This window comes from Amia ocellicauda, chromosome 3, assembly GCF_036373705.1.
Source record: "Amia ocellicauda isolate fAmiCal2 chromosome 3, fAmiCal2.hap1, whole genome shotgun sequence".
Taxonomy (NCBI): Eukaryota; Metazoa; Chordata; class Actinopteri; order Amiiformes; family Amiidae; genus Amia; species Amia ocellicauda.
Genome location: NC_089852.1, coordinates 27,456,215 through 27,468,731, shown reverse-complemented (window position 1 = coordinate 27,468,731; position 12,517 = coordinate 27,456,215). Strand labels below are relative to the sequence as shown.

At 47.5% G+C, this 12,517-nt stretch overlaps 1 protein-coding gene across 1 annotated transcript in view; it reads left to right on the top strand.

Annotated features, from left to right (window-relative positions):
- Nucleotides 1–12,517, top strand: part of hdac5 (histone deacetylase 5) — a 58,127-nt gene that overhangs the window by 9,672 nt on the left and 35,938 nt on the right.

Here is a 12,517-nt window from a genome sequence, read left to right as displayed (position 1 = left end):
TGACTGTGTATATGGACCTGGAGTGAGCCTCCTCCAGTGCATGAAGGAGGGCTGAGCTCTGAACTTTGCATTGTGGCCATGGGAGGCTAGTGTAAATCTGTACAACTGTTTGCATTTTCACTGAGAAATAAACCAACTTTGGAGGGGGTGCTTTACTTTTTACCCATAATTTAAAATTCAATCATGGTGAACAAGACTAAAGCCTGTAGCTGTAAATATCTCCAAAGGCAGGCTGGGGTTTTCACTTGGTCATCTCTTACTATACTGTAGCTGCACTTTGCTCAAGGGGAACCATAGGCCGGTAGTTTTCAGCTGTGTCTTTTACTCAGCTTCAGACATGGGGAGGTGGGGGGTGAGGGGGCTGTAGAGAGAAGCAGAGAGAGAGAGAGAGAGAGAGAGAGAGAGAGAGAGAGAGAGAGAGAAGGTGGGAGTGAGACACAGAAAGGCAGAGAGAAAGGGGAGATGGAGGCAGAGAGAGAACAAGAGGCATGGAAATGGAGACTGGGACTTTCCAGTTACTACCCATTCAGCCGCACAGCCCTTGCTTGCAGACTCTCGATGGCGTGTGCTGAGGGTCATTTCTCGAAAGACGCACTGTTCGAAAGCACTCTGCACGGAGGCAGGGAAAGGCTTCAGGCCCGCAGAGGCGACGATGAGAAGCTCTCTGTACTCCAGAGCGGGGCTGTGCTTGTCTCTGAAGCATCTGCGCCCCACGAGGGCTGGGGAGGGAGAGCGGCGCTTCTGTGCTGTGCTGACACTAATAATAGACTCCTGACAGACATCAAGGCAAGTGCAGGCGTTTAACAGCCAAGAGAAGGAGAAGAAAAACAGCATTAAATAAATTAATAAATATAGAAATAGCAGCCTGTGTGGTAATCAGATGTTGAGAGAGACACATGCAATCACTGACACGCACACGTTGACACACTCACTCACTCACACACAGACTAGTCTTTTTTTTTGGCTTGTTTATTTGTGCATTTTTGCCCCCTATACATGGTCACCCCTCAGCCCAGGAAAAAAACAACTAATTAACACCATTCTTGCACATGGTACTTTTAGCACCATCTGAGTTATTCATTAGGTAATTGAATTAGTGAGTCAATTGTCTAGACCAATTAATATGTATAATATATACACCGATCAGCCATAACATTATGACCACTGACAGGTGAAGTGAATAACACTGATAATCTCGTTATCATGGCACCTGTCAGTGGGTGGGATATATTAGGCAGCAAGTGAACATTTTGTCCTCAAAGTTGATGTGTTAGAAGCAGGAAAAATGGGCAAGCGTAAGGATCTGAGCGACTTTGACAAGGGCCACATTGTGATGGCTAGACGACTGGGTCAGAGCATCTCCAAAACTGCAGCTCTTGTGGGGTGTTCCCGGTCTGCTGTGGTCAGTACCTATCAAAAGTGGTCCAAGGAAGAAAAGCGGTGAACTGGCGACAGGGTCATGGGCGGCCAAGGCTCATTGATGCAGGTGGGGAGTGAAGGCTGGCCCGTGTGGTCCGATCCAACAGACGAGCTACTGTAGCTCAAATTGCTGAAAAAGTTAATGCTGGTTCTGATAGAAAGGTGTCAGAACACACAGTGCATCGCAGTTTGTTGTATCTGGGGCTGGGTAGCCGCAGACCAGTCAGGGTGCCCATGCTGACCCCTGTCCACTGCCGAAAGCGCCTACAATGGGCACGTGGGCATCAGAACTGGACCACAGAGCAATGGAAGAAGGTGGCCTGGTCTGATGAATCACGAGTTCAAGGTGTTGACTTGGCCTCCAAATTCCCCAGATCTCAATCCAATCGAGCATCTGTGGGATGTGCTGGACAAACAAGTCCGATCCATGGAGGCCTCACATCGCAACTTACAGGACTTAAAGGATCTGCTGCTAACGTCTTGGTGCCAGATACCACAGTACATCTTCAGAGGTCTAGTGGCAAAAGGGGTACCTACACAATATTAGGCAGGTGGTCGTAATGTTATGGCTGATCGGTGTATATTTGCCAGTTCCTGAGCAGGTGATGTGACATCGGCCCTAACAATACCTGTTCAGCCACATTAGGCTCCATGGGACTGATACATTTTTCCCATTTTCCTCATTCACACAGATAAGCTGCAGCTGGTACAGGGAGAGAGATTGAGAAATGTGAGAGAGAGAGAGAGAGAGAGAGAGAGAGAAAGAAAGCAAGTGAAAGAGATGTAGAGGGAGATAGACGAAGGAAGAGAAAAAGAAAGGAGAGCGTGATAGAGAGACGGAGAGAGCGTTCATGTCAGCTTTAACTCTCTCGCAAGCAGCATTTGTCGGTGCTCAGTACCTACACTGTGCCGGGTTCGATTTCTGCAGGGCCGGGCCGGGCTATTTATGGTGTCAGACCGCTGGGGTGAGCTAGTCTGGACCCTGCCCTCCTGCGCTGGGCTTTTCACACCGGAAAAAAACAACCGCAGCCACTTCTCCCTGCAGGTGATGGATGTGATCCTGGATTATTTATTAAAAAATAGACAGACTAGAGATGTGGGGGGGGGTGGGGGAGGAGGAGAGAGGGGGAAAAAATGAAAAGAGAAAGAACTTGTTATCTGTCAGGGCAGAAAATTGCTAGTGGGGTTTGAGCAGTGAGTGAGTCATCGCAGCAGCTCTATTTGTGGAATGTGAATATCGGTGCGCTGCAGCCTGCTTGAGAGCCAGCGTCTGGGCACCTGTGTGGGTCTGGCAGAAGGCGTGTTTGTGTCTGTCAGTCTCTGTCTGTCGGTCAGTCCGGGTGTCATTCAGGTCTCCATTCTTAAGTAAGTGTTTTATTTTAATAGCCTTTTGGGTCCTGTTGTTCTCTCCTGAAATATGATCTATGAAATAACCATGTGCAACAATTGTAACATTGTAGTAGCAGCATAATAATTAATAAAGATCTTGCAAGAGAACAGAAATCTGTATATTCTCACACACAATCTAATAACAGCATGGTCTAAAACAGTTCCTGCTCTGAGCACTGCAATCTGTGTTTCAGTCAGTGGCAGTTAGTGTGTGTGTATGTGTTTGTGAGTGTGAGTCTGTCAGTCAGTCTTTGTATGTGTTTGTATTACTGTGTGTGTAGCTGTTAATCAAATGCTTTTTTCATGGTTAGATGTACAATATTGTATCAGACAATTCCTGAATTTCTCTGTGGAAAGGATTTTTTGAGTAGTATCAATTGCAGGCTACGGTAATCTGTGTAGGGTTGTTACTACAATGTACAGTGGGGAAAAAAATGTCATTGACTCTTCTTGCTCACAGTAATGCCACTGTTGTTGTAACCTAGTGCAGTGTAGAGGCTGTGTTTTGTATTTGTGTCTATCTGGGCCTCAGATTGGCCTTCTGCTATTGTTGTTTTTACATTTCAGTTTAAACTTCAGTCCTCTGATTTGAATTCTCAATCTCTCCGTCTCTCAGTCTGTTGTTGTGTGTGTCTCTCTCTCTCAGTCCTGTCTCTCTCCCAGTATATCTAGAGAGGGCGGCTCGGTCCTGGAAGCAAAGGGGATTATTTTTAGAACTGGATCATCAGTTGTTGTTTTTGCCTGGACCCTGACAGTGTCCCACATGATGGGGTGGGGAGGGGGGGATGATACACACAGTGACAAATAAAAGTGGGTCTGGGTCAAGACCTAAATTAATTTCATTGATGGCAGTTAGATGAGATGCACTGGGTTTCCTTTTCCTTCATGCCCCTCTTTCTTCCAATGTAATATTCAAAAGGGAAATTCAAATAACTCCTCCTTCCTTTGCCACCTTAAAATGGAGCACGTTTTGAGGATGGATCCACCAGGGCTGGGGACGCTCCCCAGTGCACCTTTGACGTTGGAATCGGAATCCGCTCTTCCAGAAGCACCAAGACCAGCCAGTTTCAGTGGTAGAGAGCTGCAATCAGGACAGGACCTCTCCAGTGAACCTCAACACATCGAAGTCAATGTAATGTAGATCAAGACCATTGAAGTCAATACAAGTCTGAAACAAGTCAACACATGCCCTTAAAAGTCAGTACAAGTCAATACAAGACCGTACTCCTACTGTGTCTAAAATTGAGGTTTGTCAGTGGACGTAGCCCCTCTCATGCACTCCTGCTCACCCCGCTTCCATTCCCATACCTGCATCAAGAGGTGGGGGACCCAGGACCCGTCTGCAGCTGTGCTCCTCCCAAGTATCTAGGACATTGGAATCATTTTGTCAGGATAATTCAGGGTAATAAACTCTCCTGCAACCCACTGCAGTGTCAGTGTCACCCAGGGACCCGAGATCTTTTGTCTGAAATGGATGCCAAGTTTCTCACAATTTGTACTTCTCTCCCCTTCCCCCACAACCTCCTGTCCCCAAGAACTGCACCGGAGCACACCTGGACAGACCTGGGCTTTTTGCACATCCATCCGTTTTTTCCTTTCCCACTTCCTCCAAACCCAGTCGTGAACTTTTTTCAGTTTATTCACTTTTTACTCTTTCTGGGGGTGGTGAAGAGGGGAGAGACGAGGGTGAGTTGGGGTGATGGCTTTGTTGTATCTTTCTATGAAAGACAGCAAGGCGTCTGTAGATTTTTACTTTTATTTATTTTTATTCCATTTTGCAGCAAAGTCCTTGACATTAACTGGATGAGTTCATCCATGCAAAACAACCATGGCCTCTCACCCGCTCTCTGGTGCTAAATATAAACACAGCCCACGTCAGGCAGCAAGAAAGTACATCCACCTATAAATAACTGGAGTTGTTGTAAAGCAAAGCCAAAGGGAGGCAGGGGAAGGAGGGAGATGGGGAGTTAGTGGTGGTGTTGGGGAGAGGGGGTTGGGATGTACAAAAAAAAAAAAAAAAAGACCAAGAGAAGGAAAAGCAAATTCTCCAAGTAGGGCAGGATCTCCTGCATGTGTCAGCCTGCCGTACTCATCGGAAACATCGGTGCAGCACGCGGCCAGCGTTCAGACTCTGCCAAATCTGGTGTGTCTGAAACCTACTACCTCCACCCCCACCTCCTTACTCCTCAGCTCCAGACACCCTACTCGCACCCCGCCCCCAGCCCCTGCACGTTTTCACTCGCGCCTTCACCTGCCCCTGTCTTGCAACAAGTCGCCTGGTTTGCATTGTTTGTCCGCGCTGCCTTTCTGCTGCTGAGAGCACTAGGGGAGAACCTGGGAACCAAAGGAGGGGTGTGGGGTGTGTGCATAACCCCACTCACCCACAGTGACCTAACCCCACTAACCGCACCGGGCTCCATGTGCAGTCAGTGTGTGTCAACAGCTCACTTATTTACCTTCGGCCAAGGGGAATTTCACCAGACTAGCGCCCCAGGAGTGTCTTCCCAGGCCTCCATGGTCTGAGCCTGCTTCCCATGCCCTGGATGAAGAAGCAAGAAGTGAAAGGCAAGGGAGGTTTATCATCGGCTCCTGGGAACTTCTAGGAAAATTACAGGAAGTTCGCCTAGCTTTGTTTGAGGCATTGGCGTGGTTTGGCTTTTGTACACTTAAAAAAGAAATTGCTATCAGGAGTTATCGGCTATCAGCCGTCTCTGCTTTGGTCCAGGTCAGATTCAGGGTTGGACGCGTCTTTAAGGTTACTGTGGTGGGAGACTGAGAATTGGTAGGCTGTCCATTTAAAATGACACCGTGAGTAACTGGAATCCCGAGACCCTACCTATAGAAAACAACCTGCTAGCCGGTCCTGGATACCTCGTAGGCCATGCACACTTTTTTATTGTTAATTTTACATTTTTGGACAACTGATCTCTTCACCTCTTTCCAAAATTAACCTTCCCCACTAATTTGTTGTGGGCGAGATGAGACCGGGGACTTCGGTGCCAAGAAGAGCTTAGCAGTCAACATGCTGGGCAGAGAGTGTCACGTCTCCGAGCAGGGCTGTCAGACAGGGTGACGTCATCTGTGCTGAGCCTGAAACCCAGGCAGGGTGAGATTCCTGCCCGATCAGAGAGCAAAACCACAGCACAGTCCTTTAAAGAGGGCAGTAGGGTGTGGGGGAAGCAGTCCTGCTGGGGGACAGTGCAGTGCAGTAGTTTTATTTCAGGCTTTTCTGTGATTGTCTCTTTTTGCATTTTGTAAGCTCTGCCCTTTCTGTGTCACTGTCGTCATCATGGCTCAGGCAAGCAGGCCCCCAAGTCAGGAAAGAGGGTCTCTGCAGGGGCTCTTCTGCACAGAGGCAGTTCAGCCGTGCTTCTCGAACCTTGGTCCCGGTGACCCCCTCTCGTGCATCTCTCTGCTTCCTGTTTCAAGCTCCCTGTGACCCGACTAAACCTTAAACTGCAGTTACAGCCTGGCTAGTGAGAGCTTGTTAAAGATTTCTAAGTGGTCGGTGGGGGAATCTAAAATGATACAGGGCCCCTGAATCAGCGAAACCGTTTAATAAAATAATAAAAATAAAACATCAAGTTAAGCAAATATACACTTGCTCAATTAAGGTTTTAACCGAGTGCCTGTGAGGTTGGCTTGGAATAGAAACCTGGCGGGGCAGTGCGTCCCCAACTGTGGTACAGGTTGAGCTGCTCTTTCCTGTGTTATGAGGGGTTGAGCTTCTTTATGCTGGCCAGAGCTCTTCTCCCCAGGTTCCTTACTCCAAGACCACACAGCCTGGCTCAGCGGCAGGTGGGGGGCAACTAAAAAGAAAGTCCAACTACTCTACTCTATTGAGCATTGCGGCTCGTGATGAAGACCAACTAGGAAAAGTATTTTGTTTGTGTTCAGACACGCTGATGTGGCCTCCCCCCTGCGCTGTCCCTGCGTGTGCGTGTGCAGGCTCCTGTCTCCAGGCAGTTTGCTCACTCTCTGGCTCGTTCTGGGTCTGTGCACTATTATAATATCACTGTCTCTGATAACAGGATTACAGGAGGAGACGTGCTCTAATGCCTGGGGTTAGACTTCCTCCCCTTTTGCCTCACTACCTCGGATGTTATTTCCAGTACCGGTCGGGCAGATTAGCGTCTGACTCAATTATTGTACCTCGCCCTGGTTAGTGCCACACGGCTGTTGCAGTGACAGAGGTTTGCAGTTCCCTGTATGCGGATCCACGTCAGGACCAGAAGGAGCCTGTTGCCACTTGTAGAGCACACACATGCAAACATATGCATACTCACACTTAGAACATGGTGTTCACATCATTTGCAGTGCAGTATAAATTAATAAGTACATTATTATTATTAATCATAATAATAATTATGATTAATGATAGTCTGCCAGGTCCAATTTTGATTTAAGTACTTTTTAATTTTGGGGCATAGTTTGCAACCCTGCTATTGCCGAGCAGTGCAGGGTTTGCACTGTTATTAAGCAATCTGGGGCTCTGTGTGAGCTATGCAAGGCGATCCTGTCTGCTTTGTGTCAGATGCAGTCCATCCCTGTCTGCTTGTTTCCTGTCGCTGTGTTAGTGGTGGGGCCACAGGCTCTACCGCTGCCTCCAGTCTTTAATTGTTATACATTGCCGAACGCTGGCTGAATACGGGAGTTGGATGTCTGTGAGGGCATAATAAATCTCCCAGCCTGATTCTTCCCAGCTCGGAGGGTTGGCCTGTCTCCTCTTCGCCTGTTTTTGTGTTGTTCACTGTTTTTGGACAATAGTGTGGTCTACCTTCGTTAGTAATATGTACATAGCCTCCGGAACGCAATTGCAGTCCTCCAAAAGGCACCAGTTATGAGGCAGGCTGTGAAATCTAAATTGAATCCTGATCGGGAGATGCACAATCTTTCTTGTGCAACAAGAACTGGTGGGGGTGGGAAAAGGGTAATGAAAAATGAGCAGAAACCCGCCATGTTACGACTAGCAGATGCAACACAGACACTGGTGGCAGAACAATGACCAAACGCTAGGCCCAAAATCGAGCATCTTAGCTTTGTGAGCGCAGCGACTTCCTCTATAGACAACACCTTTGCCTGGGAGGCCAGAGATTTCAGATTGTACCGTCAGTTTGCATTTTAGCTTTAGCTCATTATTATTATTATTATTATTATTATTATTATTATTATTATTATTAGTAGTAGTAGTAGTAGTAGTAGTATTTATTTACTTATTTCTGTCATGCAAATGGATCCCAAAGAAAAAATATAATGTTTTTTGCGCATTCCTTCTCTGCTAACACGGCTCTCTGGGAGATCAAAAGGTTGACTCATGAGTAAGAGCCGCAGTTATAATACAATGTCTTCCATTGTGCAGTTCTTCAAATTAAGATAATTTAATTTGCTGAACCTGGGCTTCCTAAAGGAGTGTGTAACTTGTGACCAGTTGATCAGGTGTGGATGTTGTAAGAACACACACACTGAACTGCACTCTTCTCAAGTGCGTCTCCTCTTCACTGTGAAACTTTGCAGCTGTTGTGCATGCGCGTGCACGTCTCGTCCATGTTCTTGTGTAGATGAGTGTGTTGTCTGTGCCAGTATCTGTGCATGTCCCCTGTTGATGTCCGTGAGAGAGAAAGGGGGAGAGGCTGAGGCAGAGAGGAAGAGTGAGAGATAGAAGAGACAGAGAGGCAGAGCGATAGCGAGAGAGAAAGAGAGAGTGCTGCCTGGCTCCAGTGCAGTGAGCACTGTCCCCTGGCTGTGGGAACGGCAGCTGTGATTGGTCCCCTGTGTTTGCATGAGAGAGCCTCCTTCCCTGAGCGTGCTCTCTGTGCTTGCTCTATTTATAGCCTGCCCCTCCCCTCCTGCTATTCCAGGGCTATTTCCAGGCTGCCTGGCTGGACGAGCACAGTCTGTTTGTAAACTCAACAGATCTGCTGAGCTCTCTCTGCGATGAGCAGCACCGCACACAGACACAGAGTTTGGTGTTCAGGGGGGCGAGGAGGAGGGCTTCGGACAAAGCCCCCACAGAGATTCTAGCTTTGCTGGTTTTTGTTTTTGGGGTCTTTTGGAATTTTTATTGAAAACTCAGCTGGAGTTTGCTGGCAAGTGGCTTCCTCCACTGGAACTCTAATTGGTGTTCCCGATCGTGTTGTGTGTGCGTGTCTCTGTGTGTCTCTGTATGTCTCTCTGTATATGAGAGAGAGCGAGGGAGGGAGAGAGAGTACATCTGTGTGCAAGGGGAGATGTTGGTACTGAAGACTGGCTTGCTTCTGCCTTGTGGAGTCCCACCATCCTCCCTCCCTCTCTCTCCCCCTCCTCCGTCCACCTCCGGCTCGGGCCACTTTTCCTTAACACATGCAGGGACATCCCCTCTGACTCAGTGACTCACTCTGCAGCCTCGGTCTTACTCTTCTGAGATTTTCATTTTGCCAGTGCTTTCGTTTTTGTTGCTGTTTTTTTTTTTTGGTCGAGGGTAGAGGGGGGACAGAAATGGACGCTGCTCCTTTTCTTCCCCGAAGCTGTCCCTTCGCAAGCGGCCCTCCTGGAGTCCTGCTCTAGTGCAGGGCTTGGGCCACGACACAAAGGGGGGTTTTGGGAGCCCGGTGGGACAAGTGGAGGAGAGATGAACTGGCACGGCAATCGGACACAGCACAGGACGCCTGCCAGCTTCCTCTCGAAGTTAATCTGGGTCTCTTCTGATTGGAACTGATTTTTGATTCTTTTTAATTTTGGACAAGGATTTTCGGACTTCTTGGGCCAACGCGGGTTTCAGCGGGGAGCGTCCTCTATGATCCCTTTCTCTCTCTCTCTCGGACTCTGGATCACCCCCTCATGCCTCCTCCTCTCCCCTCTCTTCTCCTCATTCATACCAAAAGACTTAAGAGGTCTTTGGCAAGCAGCTCTCCACTCTACTCTGCTGAAGTGACATCAGGGATTACCAATAAGCTTGTTACTTTTCTCTTCCTTGATTCCTCAAATTTCCTGTTGCTTTTCTACTTGGAACTATAAAAAGAAACATTGTCTACTTATTTACTTACTTTATTTAAAAAATAAACATCTTTGCTTTTCTGTTTCACCAAACCCAACTAGTTATCTTCAGCTTCATTTTTTTTTCCCCACGACCACCCACTGTTTCCCTCCTTCGTTACTCCATTTTCATTGCTAACGGTCTGGAACACAGTCGGACTGGCATGCTTTTACGGCCCACCGTCCCGGGGCTGTGCGTGATGTTGCAGACCATTTACGAGACGGAGTCCTGTCTCTCCTCAGACGGGGTCTCCAGCCGGGAGCAGCCCCTCGAAGTGCTGGTCAGGCCCCCGGTACACTCCGTCCCCAGCACCGGTGAGTGGTGGGCTGGGAGCAGTGAAGGATGGGTGGGGTGGAGTGTGATGGAGAAAAAAGAGGCAATCGTGGAGGAGAGTGCCTTGTAAGAGTGGTGGGTGGGGGTGAAGTTGAGTTCCTGTAGATGTGGTTCACACCTGAGAGAGGTGGAGGGAGGGCTCTCACCTGAGTGAGGTAGCACATTCTGTTTTTCTCAGAGATTCCTTCCAAACATCTGTGTGCGGTTTTAAACCTGTGTCCAGCCTGAGATACGGAGACCTAGCCCTGATGTATATATGAGATCTATAGGCCTGGGATTGGTCACTAAAAGGAGAATAAAGAGCAATAGGGGAGACTGAACAGTTGCCTAATTAAAATTCTTTATTGCCCTTCATTGCTTAAAGGGCAGCTAGTGGGGTTCCGTAAACTATATTGTCTCCATCCTTTGACCTCCTAGTATCAGTTAATTTCTCTGACAGGTTATTGCCACTCAGTGTAATGCAATAGCAACCCCCGTTTAAAAAACAAAGCTATACAGATATATATACATATCATTTATTTTCCAATATAGACATAATTCGTTCTCTCGGCTCTCCTTGCTAACTGTTGAATGCTGTGAAGTAACAATGCTCAGAACACAGTGAGTGAGGGAGCCTTCCTCTCACATGGGTTTTCACAGAATAATTTCTGTAAAGGGATAAAAAAAAAAACACAAACAACTGTGGTCCTGTTAACTTCACCTGTAAATATTACGCAGTGGCTAATGTCATTTGCTATATTTGAAAGCTTGGTCCTAATTTAGCCGAGACTTAGTAGACCAAAGGGCTGCATTTCTGACATAGACACCGTATTCCCTGTACTGGACTGGCAGCTGTGTAATGCTGGACTTGACTGCCCCATGTGTTTGACTGCTCACAGCCACGGTGGCTTTCTGTTTGTGTGACAGTGCGTGTGTTGCTGTGTTTTTGGTGCGTCTTTCTGCATGTCTGTGTGTGTGCAAGCCTGCATTTGTGTATATATGGGTGTGTTAGTGCTTGTATATGTGTGTGTGTGTGTGTGTAAGTTAATGCTTGTGTGAGGATGTTTTTTTTATTTAGAAACCTCCAACTGCTTAACCTGTCCCTTCATGAAAGAAGCTATTGTTGCCAATCAAATCATTTGAGTCGGCATTGATGTATTAAAAACAAATAATGAACACAGAAATAGACATTGTGCAGGGCCTTGTACTGAAAGAGGACATTCATAATTTGACTTTTTCTGCAATATATATATATATATATATATATATATATATATATATAATTTGTTTATATCAAGTGAAATCAACTTAACATAGACACTGAGGATTGGTGTTATCCTTCTCTTACAAACTGCAGGCGAGATACAAAGGCAGACCCTGCCGACTCTCACCCATTTCTGAATGGATACTTATGAGAGAGAAGAGGAGAGATCTTTGTTCTTTTACTAACTTTGTAAATCACATTATAGGCCCTGGTGAGGAATGTATGTGGTAAGGTTTAGGTTGTTACGTGTAGGTCTTGTGATGAGCCTTCCAAAAACAGATGTTTGAACATCTGTGTTGGCGTTTCCGTTTTGGTTTTTACTTCTTTATGTGGTTGACATGCTGTCCTGTGTAAAGCAGTTTGCTGCTGTTTGAGAGAGAGGCTGGAAAGCATGTGCCTGGCTTGGCTGGATATTCTGGGTACTTAAGTTAAACCGTGCAGTGCAGCTGAGTACTGACCCAGGTCCCCCAGCCACTGCAGAGAGATGGGATGGAAGGGGCATTTGCAAGATAGGTTGCTTTCCTTGAGAACAGGACAGGGGTCTCCAGCTCTGGTGGGCCGCTGTTCATTTCGGTTTTCATTCCAACTGCAGCAGCTCTCTCAATTACTGAAATAATCACGTTATTTTATCAATTAAGACAACTGTCAATTTGCACCATAAAGTTTTTGACACATGACTCGACTGGGGTAAGGATAGAATGTTACCCTGTGCCAACCACTCAACACTCTGGGGGATTCCCAGAGTTCCTGCTCCGTTAACCCATTGCTGTTCAGTGGACGCCACAGTGCCACTCCCTAGCAGTGCCCGGAGCCTACATTGATTTTAGTAGGTAACTCCAGGCAGACTCTCTCAGCGCAGGAGGAAACGGACATCGCAATGTTTCCCACTCGCAATCCATGGTGTTGTTCCTGTCCTTGGTGCTCCGGGAGTTCGCCGCACTGACAGGAGAGAACAGGGCCGGCCTGCCTCGCGCCACCAGGCCTGTAATGATGACTCCCCAGTCTCACCAGGAAAAGCACTGTTGCTGCTGCCGTGTGGGGAGGCGGGATAGGAAGGAGAGGTGTATAGCCGGGGTGTGGGTGGGGGTGGGCTGCTCTCCACATGTCTGCTTTTCTAATTG